Consider the following 23,625-nt stretch of genomic DNA (forward strand, 5'->3'; position numbering starts at 1 on the left):
AAACACTTAAATCTCTTAGTCTGTAAGAGAGAGTGCTCCTGACTGAAATCGGCCAGAAGTCCCTCTCATGTTCATTCTCCAAAATAAACCTGCCTTTGACTGCTGAGCCACTTTTTGTGTTTCTTTCCTCTTTTTTTTTTTTTAACTCCTACAGCTTCTACGTCATTCCTTTCTCTGCCTCACCTTCCTTAAAATGACAAGAGCTGAGCCTTTTTGGCTGTAGCACTGGAGTCCTTTTCCTGGGCACTGCTCCCTTGCTTTGATTGAGCTCAAGACCATTAAACCTTGCCTGAGAAAAATTACTGTTTGGCCTGGTGTTAATTCATATTTACTCAGGAGCCAAGATGCTGCACTAACACTTACACTGGCTCCCATTCTGCCTACCTTGGTGCACCGTACCTTGGCTCATACCAGACGAGACATGGAAGAGGCATGACACAACACCACAGTTGATGAACTAACCATAGCATACCGGCAGGTAAGCCTCTTGAAGGAGGCAGAGTCCTAGAGTTTTGGGATGAGCTACCCTTCCCCTCTTCCAGTGGGCATGCAAGAGGAGAGGTCAGGGCATTTGGGCATCATGGGGTTCCAAAAAAGAATTATTATTTTTTATTTGTCTTTGAGATGGAGTCTTGTAGTGTCGCCAGGCTGAACTGCAGTGATGCAATATGGGCTCACTGCAACATCTGCCTCCTGGGTTCAAGCAATTCTTGTGCCTCAGCCTGCCAAGTAGCTGGGACTACAGGCACGTGCCACCACTCCTGGCTAATTTTAGTAGTTTTAGTAGAGACGAGGTTTTCACCATGTTGGCCAGGCTGGTCTCAAACTGCTGACCTCAAGTGATCCACCTGCCTCTGCCTCCCAAAGTGCTGGGATTACAGGCGTGACCCACCGCGCCTGGTCAAAAGGAATTATTAACAGAGGAGTCAACGCAGCAGAGAGACATTTATGCAAGATTATTAGGGACTGTACCTTGCTAGAAATTTAGATACTGGGCCCACTGCCTGGGAGGAGAAATTCACAGGAAAGCCATTATCAGAACTGGCAAATCAACTTCAAACGGCCTCCCCCTACAGTGACAGGAGCCAATGAATATGCTAATGGTTATCTACACAGGCCATCCATTTGCTTACCCATGTGAGGCAGGAACCTCTGCTAATGTTACAATGGTTAACAAAACAGCTTTTACAACCTTTGGGTGTGCCACAAGTTACACAGTCAGATCAAGACTCTCCTTGTACTACAAAGCAAATGCAACAATGGGTATTACAAAGTAACATAACAAAATAACAGTAGTGGGTATCACAGAAAGATAAAATGAGCTTTTAAAACAGGGGCTACTGAAACAATGTAGATGACAATGGTGACCTGAGTCATCAAAATGCTGCCTCTAGCCAGAGATGGTGGCTCACACCTGTAATACCAGCGCTTTGGGAGGCCAAGGTGGGTGGATTGCTTGAGCTCATGAGTTTGAGACCAGCTTGGGCAACATGGTGAAACCTCATCTCTACTAAATATACAAAAATTAGGCATGGTGGCATGAGTCCTAGTTACTCAGGAGGCTTAGATGGGAGGATGGCTTCAGCCTAAGAGGCAGAGGTTGCAGTGACCTGAGATTGCACCACTGCACTCCAGCCTGGGTGACAGAGCGCAATCTTGTCTCAAAAAGCAAAAACAAACAAAAAAACCCAAGATGCTGTCCCAAGTCCTAATTACATTGCATGAACTCTGTACCCCCTAGGGCATAACTACACAATATTTAAATTCACAACAAATGAGGGATCACATTTAAATTTGCATCAACAGACAGGCTGCGACCTCTGCCCATGACCACACTGGCCACAACATAATTACAGTTTTCAGGGACACAGAAGCACTGATAGGGCTGCACACAGCCAAGAAACCCCTCGACACTTTTACCTTCCCCTTCTCCCTCATAGAAAATCCACAGCCTAACCACATCCCCCTTGATCCTGCTGCCCACATACGTATAATACATATGTGTGTGTATACACATGTATATATGTATCTATTCATGATGTGTGTGTGTTTGTGTGTGTGTGTGTAAAGGAGAGGCTGGGCCAGGCATAGTGGCTCACGCCTGTAATCCCAGCACTTTGGGAGGCTGAGGTGGGCAGATCACGAGGTCAGGAGATTGAGACCACCCTGGCTAATGCAGTGAAACCCCGTCTCTACTAAAAATACAAAAAATTAGCCAGCCGTGGTGGCACGTGCCTGTAATCCCAGTTACTCGGGAGGCTGAGGCAGGAGAATCACTCGAACCCAGGAGGCAGAGGTGCAGTGAGCTGAGATTGTGCCACTGCACTCCAGCCTGGGCTACAAAGCAACACTCTGTCTCAAAAAAAAAAAAAAAAAAGAGGCCACTAAGAATATTTTGTACTTGAATTACCAGTATCTTTAAACATCAGGGTGGTAGATATGTCATGGCTAAGTAGGAATATACAAGCCTCTAGTCACCTTGGTGTGTGCATTCTGATTGTTAGATTTTTTTTCTCTAGGATGCTGCAAACACATTTCAAAGTACAATCATGGAGTTATAGTATCAAATAACTTAAAATTGAAAGGGCCTGTGGACATTATCTAGTCTGACTCTCATATTATAGCCTCAGAAAAAAATGAATGCCCACGAATGGAAACGGATTTGCCTAGCGATCCTGCAAAGAGCTGGGAACAGAACTTGAGCCCAATACACAGTAATAAAAATATTAATGGAAACAACAGTCATCACAATAAGAGCTAGTACCATTTTAGGGGTGGCTGCAATATGCCCTATATATATGTTATCTTATTTAATCCTTAAAAACAATATTTTAATGTAGGTATTATTATCCTCATCTTGAATTTAAAAAAAGAGTTTTTAAGTCTAGGAACGTACAACTAATACATGGGAAAATTTACATTTAAATTGAGTTTTCTTGTAGATACAAAATTCCGTGTATTTCCCACTATTATTTTCACCTTAAACATTTATTATTTATTCATGCTATTAAAACTGTAGAAAATAATTGAAAATGGTATCAATGAGAAGAGAACAGCATTAAGGCAAATATAATATGTATTTCATGATCAGTATCTGAAAGATCTCTAAAATAGCTAAGCTTTATTCTTGCCTCAAGGAGAATCTGTAAGAAAACAACGCGTGCACCGCATATTAACACCTCAAGTTGTAAAGGAATAGAATCAGCTGGGAAAAAAATCAGTGCATTATTCTCTCTTTTGTAGGAGGTTTTGTTGATTATTTCAGAGACGGGCCATTTGTGTCCTCAATTATCTAGTCTTTTTTTCTGTTTTGGCTCGTCCCAGTAGCTGCTTCTACTGCTTTCTTGGGTCACAGAGAGATACAGGAGACCCAGGTGTATTCTGGCTGTACTGGACGTTTTAGATGAACTCCTTCCCTACGGTGGCACAGCATCAGTCACCAGAACGGTTTTTGAGGGAAATAGCCAGTTGTCTTGTGAAGCTTTACCAAAAATTTCTTCAGGGCTGCTTTTTCTCTATCAATCTCCCTGATCCGGATGTCTAAAGCCTTCTGGAGGCTTTGGATCTGAATCCTGGCTCTCCTCTCCTCTCCAAGGTTGTTCATGAGGGCCCTCCGCATGATTAGGGGATCTCCTCCTTTGAAGGTGCTCTTGTTCATGACGAAGCCCATGCCACCTATGTTCACACTTTGGTGGAGGATGTTCAAGACAGGACAGTGAGGCTGCCTGTAAATGTCTCTGGAAAATGATTCTCCTGTGGTTTGGAATATTAGAACCACAGCACCGTGGGAACAGAATCTTGGAGCTGAGTGGCATCAGAGATCCACGAGGCCCAAAACCCTTACATTTACTCATCAGAAGAAGGTTTTAAGCTTGCAGATGTTCTTAGTGTAAAAATATAGATGAGTGCACTGACAGACCAGATGGCCGTAAGGATGCTTACTGCCATCCCAGGCTTCTACTTAGGCTGAAAGGTAAGTGCCTTTGGGTCCTCATAAATCAGGACCAGAATGTTTATGGAGAGAAAAAATTAGAAAGTTGATTCAATAATTTTGTTTAGTTTTAGATGCAATTCTTTATTCCTTTAAGTGTATGCACACTTGAGGTTGCTAAATAATTAAGATTGTGCCATTTGTCTAGGTTTAGGGTTAAACTTAAATTAGATAACTTTTTCACGAGGTATTTAGTTTTCATATAAGAAAGAACAAGAAACAGAAAAATATACATGTTATCTATTCTTTTGCTCAAAAAGGAAACAAAAAATCTAAATGAAAAACCAGTGAGATTAGAGAGACAGGAAGAGGCAAGGTAGATAGGATGGGGGAATGGGAGTAGAAAAGGAGGAACAGGAAGAGGGATACCTTTTTGAGTGTACCCTTTACCTGTTCTTATATTCAGAAACATGCTAATTTTTCACGTGCTCAAAAATAATTAAACAAGGAGTGGGAGGAATGCTACCCTAAACTATTTTATGTGTATTCTAAGATTGTGCAAAGAAGTAAATACAATATGGATAATGAGGGCCAGGTTCTCTCTGTTGGAGAAGGAGCTATAAATAAGAAAGGAAGAAGGTTAAACTATACCTGTGGTGTTGAATTGGAATTGGAGACATCAGTATAAATTTATGATTCTACGAATCAATATGAATCTGTAGTTATGTGAATCCATTATCACATGAACCAATATGAATGAATGGTTCTATGAATCAGTCTGAATTCTGGTGAAGAATGGCCCACTGGACCTTCTGGCCTGCAAAGGTACCTTAGAGACTTGGGACTTTGTGAGTCTTCCTCACATAAAATGAGCCCCATTTATTCCCAGCTTCAAAATTGTTTCTGAAAAATGCAGAAGACAGGTTTTATGTCTTCTCTTTGGGTTTTATCTCTGACTTTCACCTAAGTCTTGATTATGTTATTTTATTCCTTTAAAATTCATCTTGAGCAGACACATGTCAAATTCTTCCTGCTGTCTTTAATCAGGAGCAGAAAATCGGAGCAGTGTGTCCTTCATGTTTAGGAAGGGGCATTTGTCTTCTGACAGGATAATTTTACTAGTTTTCAACTTTCAACTATAGCCTTTGGAAAGCATTAAAAGACCAAGTAAAATATTCATATTCATGTCACTAACTAGAAATGAATGTACTTACTGAGAGCCCAATCAGGCCCACACACTTGGAAGTGACATCTAAAGGGACCCTTCCAGACAGGACACTCTGGCAGAGATGACCCAGCTGGCAGGAGGTGTGGAAATGAATGTTTGGACAGAAAAGACTCGGGCAAGATAACACCTGCAAATCGCCGAAAGGCTGGCCTGTGGAAAAGGAAGCAGACACTGTGCCCTGACCGCAGAACCAGGATCCGCCGATGGAAACAGCAGGTTACTGCTCAGGGCCAGGAGGAATTTCCCCAACTTCTACAGCTGTCCACTGATAAAATCATTGTCACTGGTGATGTTCAAACTGAAACAGAAAGATCATCACAGGGGTGTGTACAAAGCAAGAAGCTAGATGGGTGTCACCTCCTTTGGAAATATCCTTCACCAACCTGACATAGATGTGAACTACGCCCTGAGGCTGGCTCCTCTGAGACACCCCGAGCATTGCCCAGCTTTGGAGGATGTTTGAACAGTGGCCATGGCCTGGGAGGATCTGGGCTGCTCTCCCACAGGCTGTCATGTCTAAAGTTTGCTGGTTTTCATGCAGGTGAGCGTCATACATATATGCAGAAGACATAAACTTGAACATATAGCAATAAAAACTACGCAAAGTAAAATAAAAACAAAAGACTGAAAAATAAAGAATAGATAAGTGACCTTGAAGTGGGAAAACTTCAAGCAGCCTAAATACAAATACCTGTAGTCCCTGAAGAAGAGGAGAGTGGAAGAGAAAAATTATTTGATGCAATAATGGCCATAATTTTAAAAAATTGGATGAAAACTATAAACTCACAGATCCAAAGAATTCAGTGCAACAGAAGAACAAGAAACAAGAAGAAAATGAAACCAAAGCATATCATAATCAAATTTTCACTAGTAGTGATAAAATAGCCAGAGAAGTAATATTACATATAAAGGAGCAATAAGAATAACAGAAGAGGCTGGGCATGGTGGCTCACCCCTGTAATCCCAGCACTTTGGGAGACCAAGGTGGGCGGATCACGAGGTCAGGAGTTTGAGACCAGCCTGACAAACATGGTGAAACCCCATCTCTACTAAAAATACAAAAATTAGCCAGGCATGGTGGTGTGCGCCTTTAATCCCAGCTACTCAAGAGGCTGAGGCAGGAGAATTGCTTGAACCCAGTAGGCGGAGGTTGCAGTGAGGCGAGATCGCGCCACTGCACTCCAGCCTGAGCGACAGAGCAAGACTCCATCTCAAAAAAAAAAAAAAAAAAAAACAAATTTCTCCTAAGAAACAAACTAGAAAAAAACAAAAGTACCATCTTTATAGTATTAAAATAAAAAACAAAACAAACTGTCAACCTAGAATTATATCCTCAACAAAAAATAATTTTAGAAATGAAAGATAGGGATAATCACTTTTTTTCAGAAAGGAAAAATCTGAATGAATTAATCACCAGCACATGTGCCCTATAAGAAATGTTACAAGAAGTCCTTCAGGGAGAAGGAAAAGGATGCCATATGGATATGTGCATCTTCACAAAGCAATAAAGAACACTAGAGCCAGGTGCAGTGGCTCACGCCTGTAATCCCAGCACTTTGGGAGGCTGAGGCAGGCGGATAACGAGGTCAAGAGATTGAGACCATCCTGGCCAACATGGTGAAACCCTGTCTCTACTAAAAAAAATACAAAATTTAGCTGGGTGTGGTGGCATGCACCTGTAGTCTCAGCTACTCTGGAGGCTGAGGCAGGAGAAACCCTTGAACCTGGGAGGCGGAGGTTGCAGTGAGCGGAGATGGTGCTACTTTACTCCAACCTGGTGACACAGCGAGACTCCATTTCAAAAAAAAAAAAGAGCACTAGAAATAGTAAGTATGTGGGTAAATATAAATGATAAATGTTTTCTTATTTTAAAATTCTCTTTGGAAGACTTTCTAAAGCATAGTAATAATACATTGTGGGGTTTGTGACATCTGTAGAAGTAACATGTATTATAATAATAGCACAAAGGCCAATAGAGTAGAAATGGAACTATCCTATTGTAAGGTCCTTATGCTATCACATGAAGTAGTGTAATATTACAGAAAGTTAGTGATGAAGAAGTATAAACAAACCTAGGGCAACCACTACAAACAATAAAAAAGACAGTTACAGGTAATAAGCCAACAAAACAGATAAAAATAAAACTATAACAACTACTCATTCCAGAAAGGAGGAGGAAGCTGAGAACCCTGCATAGAGTTGCCCAGCCCCTGGCCCTGAACAGGTCCTAAGGGAGGGTGAGTGAAGGAACTATGGGCAACACACTCCTGCCATGGGCTTCCGCCATCCTACAGCCACAAGAGATGCCATGGGCCCACAGTGGGGTCATGCCTGGGGAACTGCCAGAGAGTAGCCAGAGGCAGAGCTCATGCCTGCGTGGAGCCCAGAAGGTTTTGTGTGTAGGGCAGCTGCAGCAAAACACAATCACAGGTGCCCATCCTCCAAGGCACTCCATCTTGCTCTGAGTGGCTCCAGCCCCTGCTCACTGCCGGGCCCAGAAGAGAGCAGGGCTGTCTTTCCTGTGGGACCAGGGTGCATCTGATCTCCCCCTACTGCCCCTGCCCCCTGCTCAGCATCTACTGGCCCCTCCCAAAGCCTTTGCCTAGCTGCTCCTGCAAGAGCATGCACAAAACACAGCCTCCACTGCCTTGCCTGGGAACACTTTGGCTCCCCCAGCACAGCCAATGCTCAACCTCAACAGGACACAGCTGCAGGCCCAGTCCCAAACCCCCAGGGTGTGAGAATATAGCTCAGGAGTCAAATTGAGCTGAGATCTGTGACTGGAGCTCGAGCAAGAGAGGAGTCTCCACTCTCAGAACACTGAGAAGAGTGAGGCACAGGTTCATGGGCCAGTGTGGGAGCTAGGCCTGCCTCCCCCTGCAACACTGGTCTAAAAAGGATGTAGCTTATTTGCCAGCTGCAGCCTCTGCCCAAGGGTGTCCCAAAGCCCAGAGCACCTAACAACCCAAAGATCTAGTGCAGAAGGCCTGGGACAAAACTAGCTGGCTAGGCCAGCTACCAGGGCAGATACTAGGAGACCCAATCTGGGTAACACAAGCTGGGTGGTTCCCACAACCATCTGCTGGGCAAAAACTCTGGGCCACAGGTGCCACACCAGCTGCACACTCACAGCAACACCACCCTCCCCAGGGATCCTCCACCCTTGACCCAGTGCATCCACAGACACCTGCAGACATAACCCACAGCCTGCCCGGACTCTGCCAAGCACAGAGGATCAGTGGCCCCTTGGGGAGCTGCAGGTCTCCTGGAGACCTCACCCCTTCAGCTCAGGCTGCCCCTAAGGGAGGCAGGAGCACAGCCTGCCAGAGCCCTTCTTGGGGCTGAGGAAACATGGGGGCAGTGCCAGTGATTGGAGGGGCTTCTCTAAAGCCTGGGAATGCACTTAGTGAGGGGTCATCTCTCACTGTCCCCTCCTCAGTCTTCCCCGCACAACAGTACTGCTGCAAACATGCTAAAATACAAAGGAGGCAGGTGGCTGAGAGCCTATCTGCTGACCCTTACACTTTAGCACCATCTACTGGATAATGGCTTTAATTCCACCACCAAACGAAAATGCTTTCAGCGCACATCACCGGTGAAAGCCAATGCAGGTATCTAGCCACAAATAAAGATCCTGTATGAAGACTTGGCCCTCTGAAAGCACCCAGAAACTAAACGTATCGACCATGCTCAACATATGCCACAGTCAAACCTTCAATGGAAATAAAGATATAAAAACAAAAAGCCACATCCAATGACAGCAATTTCAAAAAGATAAAGGAACATCAGCCCTCTCAGATGAGAATCAGTACAAAACGTTGGCAATTCAAAAAGTCAGAGTGTCTCTTTACCTCCAAAAGATCACACTAGCTCCCCAGATTGAAATGGCTGAAATGACAGAGAATTCAGAATCTAGGTGGCAAGGACGCTAAACAAGTTTCAGGAAAGGTTTAAAACCCAATCCAAGGAAGCCAGTAAAATAATCTAAAAGTTAAAAGCCAACAACCATTTTAAGAAAGAACCAAACTAAACTTACAGAATTGAAAATTTCACCACAGGAATTTCATAATACAGTTGTAAGCATCAACAACAAAACAGACCAGAGTGAGGAAAGACTCTCAGAGCTTGAAGACCAGACCTTCCAATCAACCCAATCTGGTAAAAATAAAGAGAAAAGAATTTTTAAAATGAACAATACTTCTGAGAAATAGGGATTATGTGAAGAAACCAAACCCATGACTCATTGGCATTCCTGAGAGAGAAGGAAAAAGAGTAAGCAACTTGGAACACATAGTTGAGGATATAGCCCATAAAATCACCTCAATCTCACTAGAGAGGTCAACATACAAATTCAAGAAATTCAGATAACCCCTATGAGATGCTATAGAAGATGGCTAACCCCAAGACATATAGTCATCAGATTCTCCAAGGTCAACAGGAAAGAAAGAAATCTTAAGGGAAGCTAGAGAAAAGGGTCAGGTCACTTACAAAGGGAGCCCCATCAGGCTAATAATGGACTTCTCAGAAGAAATTTTACAAGTCAGAAGAGACTAGAGGCCTACTTTCAGCATCCTTAAAGAAATTCTGACTAAGAATTTCATATCACACCAAACTAAGCTTCATAAGCAAACAAGAAATAAAATTCTTTCTAGACAAGCAAATGTTAAAGGAATTCATTACCACTACACCAGCTGTACAAGAGGTTCTTAAGGGAGTTCTAAACATGGAAACAAGAGAATGGTACCTGTTACCACAAAAACATTTAAGTACATAGCCTACACGATCCTATAATGCAACTATATAACTTAGTCTACAAATCAACCAGCTAACAACATGACAACAGGATCAAAACCTCACATGTCAATATTAACCTAAATGTAAACGGTCTAAATGTGCCACTTAAAAGCCAAAGAGTGGCAAGTCAGATTAAAAAAAAAAAAAAAGGACCCAACCATCTGCTGTATTCACATGTAATGGCACATGTAATGTGTAATGACAACCAGAGGCTCAAAGTAAAGGGATGGAGAATGATCTATTATGCAAGTGGAAAACAAAAAAGAGCAGGAGTTGCTATTATTATATCAGATAAAACAGACTTAACACTAACAATAGTCAAAAAGGACACAGCAGGGCATTACATAAGGATAAAGGGTTCAATTCAACAAGAATGAATATATATGCACCCAACATTGGAGTACCCAGATTCATAAAACAAGTACTTCTAGATCTATAAAAAGACTTAGAGCCAAATCAAGAACACAACCCTATTTATGATAGCCACAAAAAGAGTAGAAATACATCTAACTGAGGAGGTGAAAGATCTCTACATGGAGAATTACAAGACACTGCTGAAAGAAATCAGATGAGGCAAACAAATGGAAAAACATTCCATGCTCATGGATAGGAAGAATCAATATTGTGAAAATGGCCATATTACCCAAAGTAATGTATAGATTCAATGCTATTCCCATTAAACTACCCATTGACATTCTTCACAGAATTAGAAAAACTATTTTAAAACTAATACAGAACCAAAAAAGAGCCCATATAGCCAAGACAATCCTAAGCAAAAAGAACAAAGCTGGAAGTATCATGCTACCCTACTTCAAATCATACTACAAGGCTACAGTAACCAAAACAGCATGGTACTGGTGCAAAAATAGACACATAGACCAATGGAACTCAATGGAATAGAGAATTTAAAAATAAGACTGCACATCTACAACCATCTGATCTTTGACAAACCTGACAAAAACAAGCAACGGGGAAAGGATTCCCTATTTAATAAATAGTGCTGGGAGAACTGGCTGCCCATATGTAGAAAACTGAAGCTGGACCCCTTTCTTACATCATATATCAAAATTAACTTAAGATGGATTAAGTACTTAAATGTAAGACCTCAAAATATAAAAATCCTAGAAGAAACCTAGGAAATACCTTTCCTGACATCCACCTTGGCAAAGAATTTATGGGTAAGTCCTCAAAAGCAATTGCAACAAGAACAGAAATTGACGAGTGTAACGTAATTAAACTATAGAGCTTCTGCAAAGTAAGAGGAACTATCAACAGAATAAACAGACAACCTACAGAATGGGAGAAATATTTGCAAACTATGCATCCAGCAAAGGCCAAATATCCAGAATCTATGAGGAACTTAAATCAAAAAGCAAAAAACGAATAACCCCATCAAAAACTAGGCAAAGGACATGAACAGACCCTTTTCCAGAAAGAAAGACATTCAAGCAGCCAATAAACATATGAAAGAATGTGAATCATCACTAATCATCAGAGAATTCCAAATCAAAACCACAATGAGATACTATCTCACAACAGTCAGAATGGCTATTACTAAAAAGTCCAAAAACAACAGATGCTGGCAAGGCTGTGGGGAAAGGGAGTGCTTATATGCTACTGGCGAGAATGTAAATTAGTTCAGCCACTGTGGAGAGCAGTTTGGAGATTTTTCAAGGAAGTAAGAGTTGAACTACCATTTGACGCAGCCATCCCATTACTGGATCTATACCCAAAGGAAAACAAACTATTCTACCAAAAAGACACATGCATACCTATCTTCATTGCAGCATTATTCACAATAGCAAAGACATGGAATCAACCCAGGTGGCCATCAACAGTGGACTGGATGAAGAAAATGTGACACATATACACCATGAAATACTATGCAGCCATAAAAAAGAATGAAACTGTGTCCTTTGCAGCAACATGGAAGCAGCTGGAGGCCATTACCTTAAGTGAACTAATGCAGAAACAGAAAACCAAATACCACATTTTCATTTACAAGTGGGAGTGAAACACTAGGTACACATGGACGAAAAGGTAGGAACAATAGACACTGGGGAACACGAGATGAGGTATAGAGAGGAGAACAAAGGCTGAAAAACTAACTGCTGGATACTATGCTCACTTCCTGGGTAATAGAGTCAATCATACTCTAAACCTCAGCATCACACTATATACTTTTGGAACAAACTTGCATATGTACATCCTGAATCTAAAATAAAAGTTGGAAAAAAAAAAAACCCTACTCATTCCAAAAGCAGGCAGACAAAGACAGAAATGGGAATGAACAGAAGATGGGACAAACAGGAAGCAAATTATTAGAATGGTCGAATTAAGCTCAGTTCTGACAATTATATCAAATGTGAATGGCCCATCTAAACAGTCCCATTAAAAGGTAGATACTGTTAAATTAGATAAAGAATCAAGATCCATCTCTGCTTCTTACAAGAAAAACACTTTAAATATAAAGAAGCAAAGAGGTAAAAGTAAAAACATGGAAAATGATATACCATGGCAACACTGAGCAAAAGGAGCTACAGCAGCTAAATCAATAACAAAGTAGATATCAGAGAAAAGACAATTACCAGGGTTACAGGAGTCATTTCATAATGATAAGGGGGTCAACTAATAAAAAGTTTATAACAATTACATATATTTGTGTACCTAATAATTTCAAAATACATGAAGCAAAAACATGTAGCATTGGAAGAAAAAAATTAAAAAATCCAAAGTTATAGTGGGGAGATTTCAATACCTTTTTCTCAATAACTGATAAAATAAAAATAGACAGAAAAACAGTGACAATATAGAAGACTGAAACAACATTATCGGCTGGGCGTGGTGACTCACACCTATAATCCCAGCACTTTGGGAGGCCGAGGCAGGTGGATCACCTGAGCTCAGAAGATTGAGACCATCCAGGGCAACATGGTGAAACCCCATCTCTACCAAAATACAAAAAAATTAGCCAGGTGTGGTGGCGTGCACCTGTAGTTCCAGCTACTTGGGAGACTGAGGCAGAAGAATTGCTTGAGCCTTGGAGGCAGAGGTTGCAGTGAGCCAAGATGGTGCCACAGAACTCCAGCTTGGGCTACGGCTACAGAGTGAGACTCCGCCTCTCTCTCTCTCTCTCTCTCTATATATATATATATAGGCCATTTACATTTGATATTTTTGATATAACTGAGCTTAATTCTACCATTCTAATAATTTGCTTCCTGTTACCATATGCCATTGAAACATAACGTATCAATGTGTGTGTGTGTGTGTATATATATAGTATCAATGTACATATGTGTGTGTGTATATGTATCAATGTGTATATAGTTTATATATAAAAAGTATATATATAAATTTGCTATAATTAATATTAATACTCCACCCAATAACATATGTTTCTTTAAAATGCACTAATAAGATTTCCAAGATAGACTATATTCTTGGCCATAAAACAAGTCTTGATTAATTTTAAAAATATTTAAATCATATATAGTAGACCACTGTGAAATCAAAGTAAGAATCAATAACATTAGTATCTCTAGAATATCTCCAAATACTTGGATATCAAACAGCACACTTCTAATTAAACCATGAACCAAAGAAATCAAAGGGGAAATTAGAAAGTTTTTTTTTTTTGAGATAGAGTCTCACTCTGTCACCCAGGCTGGAGTGCAGTGGCAGGATCTCAGCTCACTGCAACCTCTGCTCCCGGGTTCAAGCAATTCTCCTGCCTCAGCCTCCAGAGTAGCTGGGACTACAGGCACCGCCACCACGCCTGGCTAATTTTTGTATTTTTAGTTGAGACGAGGTTTCACCAGGTTGGCTAGGATGGTCTCGATCTCCTGACCTCGTGATTCACCTGCCTTGGCCTCCCAAAGTGCTGGGATTACAGTGACAATGAAAACACAATGTATCAAAATTTGTGGAGTGCAGACAAAAGGTCTGTATCAGAAAAGAAAGCTCTCAAATCAGTGACTTCAGCTTCCCACCTTAAAATACTAGAAAAAGATAAAAATGGATTAAGGACTTAAATGTAAGACCTGAAACTGCAAAACTCCTGAGAAAAAAGTAAGGAAAAAGCTTCATGAAATTAAGTCTTGGCAATGATTTAATGGATTTGACACAAAAAGCAGAGGCAACAAAAGCAAAAACAAACAAGTGAGACTATATAAAACCAAAAAGCTTCTGCACAGCAAAGGAAATAATCAACAGAGTGAAAAGGCAACCTACAGAACAGGAGAAAATACTTACAAACCGTATATCCAATAAGGGGCTAATTTCTAAAATATATAAGGAACTGCTATAACTCAATAGTGAAAACTCAAATAACTCAATTAAGAATAAGCAAAGAACTTGAACAGATATTTTGCCAAAGAAGACATAAATGGCCGAGTGTCTGAAAAGGTGTTCAAAATCGTTAATCATTAGGGAAATGCAAATAAAAACCACAATGAGATATCATCTTTGTATTAGTCCATTTCCATACTGCTACGCAGAAATACCTGAGACTGGGTAATTTATAAAGAAAAAGAAGTTTAATGGACTCACAGTTCCACATGACTGGGGAGGCCTCACAATCATGGTGGAAGGCGAAGGAGGAGAAAGGCATGTCTTACATGGCAGCAGGCAAGAGAGCGTGTGCAGGGAACTGCCCTATATAAAACCATCAGATCTCATGAGATTTATTCACTATCACGAGAGCAGCATGGGAAAAACCACCCCCAATGATTCCATTACCTCCCACAAGGTCCCTTCCACAACATGTGGAGGTTCTGGGAGTTACAATTCAAGATGAGATTTGGGTGAGGACACAGCCAAACCGTATCAATCTCATAGCTGTTAGGATGATTATTATATATTAAAAAAAAGATAAAAGTGAGGTTGTGAAGAAATTGGAACTCTTGTACACTATTGGTGGGAATGTAAAATGGTACAGCCATGATGGAAAACTGTGGAGATTCTTCAAAAACTTAAAAATAGAATTGCTATGTGATGCAGCAATTGCACTCCTGGTTATATATTCAAAGGAATTAAAACCATGATTTCCAAGAGATATCTATACACCCATGTTCACTGCAACACTATTCACAATAACTAAGATACACAAGCAACCCAAATATCCACTGATATATGAATGGAAAAAGAAATTGTAGTATATATATGCAATGGAATACTATTCAGCCTTAAAAAAAAAAGAAAATTCTACCATTTGTGACAATATGGATGGACATGGAAAACATTATGCTAAATGAATTAAGTCAGTCACAGAGACACAAATACTGCATGATTCCACTTAAATGAGGCATCTAAAATAGTCAAACTTATAGAAGTAAAAACAGAATAGTGGTTGCTAGGGAATAGGGGAGGGGGAAATGGGGAGTTGCTGAATGGGTATATAAGGCTACAGTTAGACAAGATGAGTAAATTCTAGAAATCTATTGTACAACATAGTGCCTACAGTTAAAAATATGGTATTATGCACTTAAAATTTTAAGATCTCATGTTAAGTGTTCTTACCACATACACACAAATAAAACACCAATAAACAAATAAACAAAAACAAACAAAAGGACACAAAATTTTTGTAGGGACAGTATCATGAGAATATGCATATGTTCAAACTCATTAAATTGTACACATTAAATATGTATAGTTTTTTTGTTTTTTGAGACGGAGTCTCGCTCTGTCACCCAAGCTGGAGTGCAGTGGTACGATTTCCGCTCACTGCAAGCTCTGCCGCCTCCCGGGTTCACGCCATTCTCCTGCCTCAGCCTCCCGAGAAGCTGGAACTACAGGCACCTGCCACCACGCCCGGCTAATGTTTTTGTATTTTTAGTAGAGACGGGGTTTCACTGTGTTTGCCAGGATGGTCTCGATCTCCTTACCTCGTGATCCGCCCGCCTCGGCCTCCCAGAGTGCTGGGATTACAGGCGTGAGCCACCGCGCCCAGCCTATAGTTTTTAATATATCAAGATATCTCAGCAAAGCTGTTAAAAACATTAAGCTGACACACACAATAAGCAAAACAAATTAGAAGAGAATATGAAAGTTAAACCCAAAATAAACAGAAGGGAAAGATAAAGATTAGTAACCATGAAATAGAAAAGAGAAAAAATATAAAGACAATAATTGATTTAAAAATGGTTCTTTGAGATTAATAAAGTCATAGACTCTACAGATACTCAAAGGATATAATAAGAGAATATTAATAACTTCATGTTAATATATTCAACAACTTAGATGAAATTCCTTGAAATAGATAAATTACCAAAGGGCACTCAAGAATAAATATGTCTATTAAAAATTAAACATAGTTAAAAACATACCCACAAAGAAAACCCTAAACATATATGGCTTCACTGTCAAATAGCACTATATATTTAAGGAGTAAATAATGTTGATTATACACAAACTCTTCTAGAAAATTGAAGAGGAAGAGACATTTTCCAATTTATTCTATAAAGCCAGTGTCTTAGTCCATTCAGGCTGCTATCACAAAATAACTTAGACTGAGTAATCTATAAACACAAGAAAGTTATTGCTCACACTTTTGGAGTAAGGATAGACCAAGATCAATGTGCCAGCAGATTCAGCACCTGTCAATTCCTCATCGATGGCACCTGCTATGTGTCCTCACATGGCGGAAGAGGTGAATGAACTCCCTTGTGTCTCTTTTATAAGAGCACTAATCCCATCCATGAGGTCTCCACCCTAATGACCTAATCATCTCCTAAAATTCCCACCTCTTAATACTATTGCATTGGTGGTTAGGTTTCAACGCAGTGAATTTTGGGGGAAACACAAACATTCAGACCACAGCAGCCAGCATTACTCTGAAACCAAAACAAGGCATAGACATTGCAGAAAAATAAAACTACAGATGACAATCCCCACCATGCACACAGACATAAGAATTATCCAGTTAATAAAAACGAAGCTAAATGAATCTCACAATATATAAAACAGTTGATACATGATGACTAAATGGGGTTTATCCCAGAAACACAGGGTTGCTTTAATTTTGAAAATCAATTAATATAATGTGCCATATTAACAGAATAAAGATGAAAAATTCTATGACCATGTCCACAGATGCAGAAAAAGCATTTTACAGAATGCAATCTTCATTCCTGATTAAAAACTCTCTGGAAACTATGAATCGAAGGAAATTTCCTCAACCTGATAAAGTATACTGACCAAAAACCTACAACTAACATTGTATTAGTGATAAAATGCTCTTCTTCTAACATCAGGACACAGCAAAAATGACCACCCTTTCATTTCTATTCAACAATGTATTAGAGATTCTAGCCATTCTAGCCAATAAAAATAAGAAATGGAAAGTGATCTTATTTAAATGGGAGAAGTAAAACTCTTTAATTTGAAGATTACATGATGTTTTACTTTTATGCAGAAAATTCTATAGATTCAACAACAAACTACTAAAACTAATAACTGAGTTTAGGAAGATCACAAGACCTAAGGTCACAAAAATCAATTGCATTTGTATACATTAGCCAAAAAATTGAATTTAAAAATGTTTAGTTACCATTTATAAGGTACCAACAACATATAAAATACTAAGATATAAAGGTAATTAAGTATATGCAGGAGATATACGCTGAAACTACAAAATAGTGATGAAAGGAACTAAAGAAGACCTAAATAAATGGAGACACATTGTGTTCATGGGTCAAAGACTCAATATTTTTAAGATATCAATTCTCCCCAAATTGATCTACAGATTCAAAACAATCTCAGTAAATCTTTCAGAAGGATTTTTTGTATGTTTGACAAGATGATTCTAAAATTGATATAAGGAAAGCAGGTAACCTAGAATAGTCAAAATAACTTGAAAAAGCCAGTGTTTAGCGCCCCTGCCATATCCATTCTTTTGCCAAATTATTTTCTTTTTTTTCTTTTTTTGAGACAGAGTCTCACTTTGTCACCCAGGCTGGAGTGCAGTGATGCAATCTCGGCTCACTGCAACCTCTGCCTCCCAGGTTCAAGCAATTCTCCTGCCTCAGCCTCTCAAGTATCTGGGACTACAGGCACATGCCACCACACCCAGCTAATTTTTGTATTTTTTTAGTAGAGACAGGGTTTCACCATATTGGCCAGGCTTGTCTTGAACTCCTGACCTCAAGTGATCCACCTGCCTCAGTCTCCCAAAGTGCTGGGATTACACGTGTGAGCCACTGCGCCCCGCCCCAAATTATTTTCAATACAACTTTGGTCATATATAAAATTTCCTTATGATTGTGATTCTGTTCCTTAGCTTGTATTCTCGTCTTATACACCCAGTATCTTTGCTATATTATCACCTATCAAAATTATTATAAATTTAAAACACGTCCTCTCTGTCCTAAATTTTGCCTTATGTCCTTAAATATTTGCCTAATGTTTTGCCCTCTTATCTTTCATATAAAATTTAAGATATTTTTGGAATTTCCATAAAAATCATCATTATTTTGATTGAAATAGTATTGCATATATGATCATATTTGAGAACCGAAATCTTTATGTCATCGTCTTCCCATCCATGATCATATATCATAACTTTATTCAGTTTTTCTTTAATACCTCTGACTACAGTGTTATATATTTTGAACAGTCTAAATTTATCATGCCATGTATATAATAGATTGATCATGTGTTATTCTAAGTATCTTTTTAAAAATCTACTTAATGTAACTTTTTGCTGGTATATAAAAATGCAACTGATTATTCCTGGTATGTTTTCCTCCGACTGCTTTTAAGATCCTCATTGTCTTTAGTCCTCCCCATCTTATTAAGATATGTACTTTTTTTTTTTTTTGAGATTGAGTCTTGCTTTGTCATCCAGCCTGGGGTGCGGTGGCGTGATCTTGGCTCACTGCAACCTCCGCTTCCCGGGTTCAAGTGATTCTCTTGCCTCAGCCGCCGGAGTAGCTGGGATTACAGGTGTGTACCACCATGCCTGGCTAATTTTTTTATTTTTAGTAGAGACGGGGTTTCACCATGTTGGCCAGGCTGGTCTCGAGCTCCTGATCTCAAAGGATCCACCCACCTTGGCTTCCCAAAGGGCCAGAATTAATCCCATCAAATTTATTTCCCTTATGAACTACAAGATATCAGGGGATTTCATATAAATGATACACTTTCTGCTTTTTTAATGTGAAACCACTAAACTTCATTATGATGACAAATGTCAGATACCCTAAGAGAGAGTCCATTATGTGGGGTTTATAAAACATGTGACTTCACATGCAAATGAACTCACTGTAGTATTCCTACAAGTATTTACCTTACAATCGTAGACATTTTGAGGTGTGTGTGTGTGTGTGTGTGTGTGTGTGTTACTTCTCCTTAGATTAGGGCCATAGGTAAACTGACTTAGGCTAGGGAACTAGTCAGTGATGTCCAAAGTTGCATGGGCCCGGATGCTTATAGTTTTGGAGGAACCTCTTTTTAATAATACAAAATTATCTCTCCAAGTGAACATTTATCTACATTCAGAACATAAATCACAATGAGTTACATACTTAAGAAGGCTTGAAGGCCGGGCGCGGTGGCTCACGCCTGTAATCCCAGCACTTTGGGAGACCGAGATGGGTGGATCACAAGGTCAGGAGTTTGAGACCGGCCTGACCAACACGGTAAAACCCCGTCTCTGCTAAAAATACAAAAATTAGCCAGGCATGGTGGCACGCACCTGTAATCCCAGCTACTCAGGAGACAGGAGACTGGAGACAGGAGACTGAGGCAGGAGAATTGCTTGAATCCAGGAAGTGGAGGTTGCAGTGAGCTGAGATTGCACCATGGCAGTCCAGCCTGGGCAACAGAGCAAGCCTCTGTCTCAAAAGAAAAAAAAAAAAAGAAGGCTCAAAAATATCACACGAACATTACAAAGCACAAAAAATACCACATTTGTGTTAATAGCCTGAGGCACTATTTAATGTATTTTCCATGTATCAATGGCTCCTTATTCTTTGATTAGTTCTCATTTGAAAGTAAACTTGCAATTTGCTTTTCTCTAGAGAAAATACAGATTCTTTCCAGGTATCATGCTTAACAGAAATTCATTTGTAGTTGTTGTTATGAGTGGCACAGAAAATTTCATTAGTTTCACAACTCATTATTGGTAAAGTCACATACAATTTTAGGATTGTTATCAAATGTAAGAAAAATCCCATCAAATTTATTTCCCTTATGAACTACAAGATATCAGGGGATTTCATATAAATGGTACACTTTCTGCTTTTTTAATGTGAAACCACTAAACTTCATTATGATGACAAATGTCAGATACCCTAAGAGAGAGTCCATTATGTGGGGTTTATAAAACATGTGACTTCACATGCAAATGAACTCACTGTAGTATTCCTACAAGTATTTACCTTATAGTCGTAGACATTCTGAGGAGTGTGTGTGTGTGTGTGTGTGTGAGAGAGAGAGAGAGAGAGAGAAAGAGAAAGAAAGAGAGTGTTGCATTAATAAATATATTCCTGATAGGAAAGACTTCCATTTGAATGGGCCAAGATGAGAATCAAATATGCAGCTTGCAGATTTACATATCCGATGATCTGATGCTTGGGAGAATTTTCTATAGATAAACTCTTGCCTCCTTAGATTTCAAACCATTTTTGTCCCCTCTAAACCATAAACATACGTCAAATGGCTGAAACTACAGAGCACAGTGATGTCACAATCTTACTGCAATGGCAAGTGGATCAACACTGTTCTCCAGGAGTGTTCCTAGAGAACATTTCTACTCAGGACAGCTAGCAATAACTTATCTATACACAGAAGTGACTTGGAAGCATATAAATACTCCCCTCTAAACTCAAACTCAATGTATCTTCAACTAGAATATGCCTTGGGTGAAGTCCAAACATGTCTGATGCTATACCAAACTACCCAATATAAGAGGAAGCCAGAGGAGAATGAAACAGCTATCTTAACTGACTGTGGTTAAAATATTTTACTTTTCATATGGAAAACATTAACTGTGTGAGTAAATTCTAATGTTTTTTTCCCCAAGGGATGGAAAGGGAACATGTAAATAAGGGGCCCTGATGCTTCAGTTCCATTAACTTCAAGATAAATCCCAGTCTCATTCTAAGAGAGTTAAAAAAAAAGAGGATAAAATATAGATTGTGATAAATTTATCAACATCAAGGTACTCTCAGGATCTGATACTGAATGAGTTGACTCAAGCAGTTAAGAGGGGCATTAATAATGTGGCAGGTGGGTTAATTGAAATCTGGACTCCATGGAGAACTACTGTCCCTGAAGAACTGTAGAGGAAAGTGTCTGAAGATTCTGGAGACTGGAAATATCGGGTGGCATTTCTTATAACCAATATGTTCACCCACCCTTAAACCACACCCTGAGGGAGACCCAAAGGATAGACCCTTCACTAAGCCAACCAGATAATGCATTGATGAGGGGCACAGCTGAATTTGTGGGATGCTCTCTGGTGGTTTGCCCAGTGTGAGCTATGGAAGATGGTGAGGAACTGTGGTAGTCACCAATTTACTGCCTCTCAGCTGCAAATTCATGCTGTAACACATGCTCTGCAATAACTGACAGAATTCCTTTCAGCATCTCTCCTTAACAGTGTTTGGTTTTATAAACCAAAAATAAAATTCTAAGCCCCCCAACCATCTGAATGGACTCCTCTTCTTGGCCAAGGGCATTCCAAAGTTAACCTGAAAAACTAGTTCAGGCCACAATGGGAAGGGGGCCTGTGGGGTCAGGGGTTGGACATGCCTCATTACCATTAACATCAACACAGACCTTAAGACTCATAGAACAGACTCTTTACATCTGATAAGAAACATTCACAATCTATTCTCTCTGAAGCCAGCTACCTGGGGGCTTCATCTGCATGACACAACCTTGGTTTTTCCACAATCCCTTACTGTAACCCAGACATTCTTTTCGTTGATTCCAGCTCTTTAGATAATAACCAATTGTCAATTAGAAAATCTTCGAATCTGCTATGACCCGGAAGCCTCTGCTTCCAGTTGTCCTGCCTTTCCAGACTGAAACAATGTACGTCTTACACATATTGATTGATGTCTTATTTCTCCCTAAGAGACATAGTTTATAAACCAATTTGAAGGCTGACTACCATGGGCACATGTCATCAGGGCCTCCTGAGGCTTGTGACAGGCATGTCCTTGGCTTTGGCAAAATAAACTCCTAAATTAATTGAGACTAGGCTCAGGCACTTTTGGTTTACAGTTTTCTCAGTAGAGGGTGCTTGGAGAACATTGCAAGGAGAAAGGGACTGTCCTGCTGCTTCTGGGGCCATAAAGTTGAGAAGTGATATGAGGTGGGTGCTCTGCTCAGCCATGTGCCCAGAGGAGAGTCACTCAATGACCTCAGAGCCTGGCATGTCTCTTGCCCTCTGGACACAGACACAGCACTCTCTATTCCTCCAGTCCCACTCATGCACCCACTTCCTTTGCTCACCTGCACCCCACCTGCACCAGAGAGGGTTGCCACTGGCACCCTCCTCACTCTGAAAACCTGCATGCCAGGTTTCCTGCACCCCAAAGTTGCTTCCTGCCTGCCCAAAGCAACTGAGGGCCAACTCACCTGGGAAAATCAGCAAATGTCTCTACCTCCCAGTAGGTTGCAACTATACCTTCTCTAATGAGGTCTGAACCTCAGACTTGGGGAGGGGTCCCTCTTTCAAGCTTGTCCTTCTTTGAGTACTCTACCTCAGTCCAAAAGTACTACACAGTTTTATTATATATTATAGCTACTCTTTTCTTTTAAATACATTTTTAATTTTAGAAACAAAGACAGTACAGATTGTTCCCACATACTCTCCATCCTATGTCTGCTGTTGTTTACATCTTACATTACCAATGTACATTAGTCATAGCTAATGAACCAATATTGGTACTATTACAGTTTACTATTAGCTAAACTCTGTATCTTATTAAAATTTCATTAGCTTTTCCCTAATGTTCTTTTTCTGTTCCAGGATCCCATTCAAGATACTACATTAAGTTTACTCATGTCTGGAAAAAATGTCTGTGTCCTAATTCCCAGAACCTGTCAAAATGTTAGGTTACGTGGCAGAAAGGAACTACAGTTTCAGATAAAATTAAGGCTGCTAATGCACTGATCTTAAAATAGGAGGGTTAGAGGAGTAATGTCAGCAAGATGCAAGACTAGCAAGCCCAGAAATCCCCCATATAAATGTAGAATAAACAAGTAAATACTGACTAAAATAGCCTTATAGGAGCCCTTGAAATCAGTAAAGATTACAGCAACCAAGCAAAAGCCCCATCAATAAAAAGTTACATTCAAAACAGTAAAAAAAGTTCATGGCATTTTAATTTGCACTTGCCCTACCCCTTCCCTGGAACTGAACAGTATGGTCTGGGGGAAGCAGCAACCCAGTCCCCAGTTACCCTATGGGGCAACTGAGCAGAGAGAGCAGGGCAGGCCAAATTTGCAACAGTCTAATCTGTCCAGGGATTGCCTGATTAATCTCTGTGTCACCCAACTGAGAGCTCAGATGGCCAAATGAAGCACACCTCAGACTGGACAAAGCTGTGAAATATAACTTACGAAAGCTTCAGGGGGACTACAGACCTGCAGATGCCTAGGGTGAGAGATTAGCGATTGAGAAATACAGTAGAACTGCTAAGACCCTGGGAAGAGG

At 40.1% G+C, this 23,625-nt stretch overlaps 1 protein-coding gene and 1 long non-coding RNA gene across 9 annotated transcripts in view; one reads left to right on the top strand and one right to left on the bottom strand.

The window, feature by feature from the left end:
- LOC103878482 (double homeobox protein 4-like protein 4) overlaps positions 1 to 23,625 on the bottom strand; it is an 89,205-nt gene that overhangs the window by 41,846 nt on the left and 23,734 nt on the right. The gene's annotated exons all lie outside the window — the stretch shown is intronic.
- Positions 2,391 to 23,625, top strand: part of LOC110741459 — a 35,215-nt gene continuing 13,980 nt past the window's right edge. The window contains exon 1 of the long non-coding RNA XR_002517685.2: positions 2,391 to 3,973. This is a non-coding gene — a long non-coding RNA (uncharacterized LOC110741459). The remainder of the gene's footprint in view (positions 3,974 to 23,625) is intronic.

The sequence above is a fragment of the Papio anubis genome, chromosome 13 (genome assembly GCF_008728515.1).
Source record: "Papio anubis isolate 15944 chromosome 13, Panubis1.0, whole genome shotgun sequence".
Lineage (NCBI taxonomy): Eukaryota > Metazoa > Chordata > Mammalia > Primates > Cercopithecidae > Papio > Papio anubis.